This window comes from Lethenteron reissneri, chromosome 64 (genome assembly GCF_015708825.2).
Source record: "Lethenteron reissneri isolate LAM-NWPU_2019-01 chromosome 64, ASM1570882v1, whole genome shotgun sequence".
Classification (NCBI taxonomy): Eukaryota; Metazoa; Chordata; class Hyperoartia; order Petromyzontiformes; family Petromyzontidae; genus Lethenteron; species Lethenteron reissneri.
Window position 1 is genome coordinate 419864 of NC_083842.1, and position 1947 is coordinate 421810.

Below are 1947 nucleotides of genomic sequence, written 5' to 3' on the forward strand. Positions count from 1 at the left end.
TGTGTTTTAAGATGTGATGAACGTGCAAACGCCTTCCCACACACAGTGCACTTGAAGGCGTTTCTCCTGTGTGTATTCTCTGGTGTGTTTTAAGATGTGATGAATATGCAAACGCCTTCCCACACACAGTGCACTTGAAGGGTCTTTCTCCTGTGTGTATTCTCTGGTGTGTTTTAAGATGCGATGCACGTGCAAACACATTCCCACACACAGTGCACTTGAAGGGTGTTTCCCCTGTGTGTATTCTCTGGTGAGTTTTAAGATTTGGTGAATGTGCAAATGCCTTCCCACACACAGTGCACTTGAAGGGTGTTTCTCCTGTGTGTATTCTCTGGTGTCTTTTAAGATTTGATGACTGTGTAAAGGCCTTCCCACACACAGTGCACATGAAGGGTGTTTCTCCTGTGTGACTTCTCTGGTGTATTATAAGATGTGATGACATTGCAAATGCCTTCCCACACACAGTGCACTTGAAGGGTGTTTCTCCTGTGTGTATTCTCTGGTGTCTTTTAAGATTTGATGATTGTGCAAAGACCTTCACACACACAGTGCACTTGAATGGTTTCTCTCCTGCTGATTGTCTTCGCTCCATCTGACCAATTCTGTACAGCAAAGTGGCAGAGGAACTGGCAGCTGCAGACAGAAAACAGTAATATCCACACATTGTATGTCAGCATAGAAGCATAGAAATGTATATATATATAGTCACATGTGATTTTTTTACTTAAAACTTTCGTGACTGCAGGAATTCATATTCTTTGGTTCTTTCGGTAAAGTCACGTAGATATAACAATATAAATAAAGTGAATAAAAATATCACGACGTTTCGATCGCAACTCAAGCGGTTGTCATCAGGCAGAGGAGTTAGCCTCTAAAAGCAAAATGTTCATAAAGGTTTGGGGATATTGCATATATATACAGTCACACATGATATTCAAGTATTACATAGACAAGAACACTCAAACATTAACGAGAAATAAAAAAAATCACCCCCAATGCAACACACAGGCTGTTTTAAGGCACTATCTACAATTGACGATCAGCTCTTGGCCTAGCATAGCAAGCAAGTGGTCAGTATAATGCCTGGAGGCGCTAGTACAGTAAAACCTTGGATTGCGAGTAACTTGGTCTGCAAGTGTTTTGCAAGATGAGCAAAAATTTTAAATAAAAATTAAGTTTATAAACGAGCGAGGTCTTGCAATACGAGTAGTATGTATACGCTTTGTCTGCCGAGCGTCACGTGATCACAACTGATATACGAGTGGTTTGATATACGAGTGCTTTGGATTACAAACACGTGTCCGGAACGAATTATGCTCGCAATCCAAGGTTTTACTGTATATTTAATATCAATGATAACCGTAAGTCTACCTACAGAATTTCGGTTGTATCTGGCTACTGAAGAAATGTTAACTATTGAAAAGTCTGATAAAAAGAGCAAATGGTGTTAAAAATAAAACTATTTGCATTGGCCAGAAATATTATAAAATGGACAAATTAATGTTCAATTGCACCTTGGAAGTCTGAAGCCAGGCTCAAATTTGCTTGAATACTCGGATGGACAGATGTAATTTCAGGTTCATGTGCTATGTTTTCCATGTTTATGAAACGTTCCATGTGTCGGGGCCTGTACAAAGGAAGGTTCTAAAAGGCGTGCATTATGATGATTGGAAACAGGTGACCAGAAGGCACTGTAAGAATTATTCAATTCAGGACACACATGTTATAGTAAAGTGGGGGGGGCATTGTCTGATAGGGGCGGGGCCGAGCGAGTATATAAAGTGGAGTGAGGCCCGCGGTCGGGGAGCTTACTAATTGACGACCAGAGGTGGATGACATTGGGGCCGACTGTGGAAACCATCGGGGTTGACTGTTCAGGTATCAACTTGGTGGAAACCATCGGGGCTGAAGATGTATATATAGGCCTTTTTCCAAAATTTATATTAA

General features: G+C 40.9%; 1 pseudogene; it reads right to left on the bottom strand.

Moving 5' to 3' along the window:
• LOC133358981 (zinc finger protein 664-like) overlaps nt 1-1947 on the bottom strand; it is a 20239-nt pseudogene extending 18292 nt beyond the window's left edge.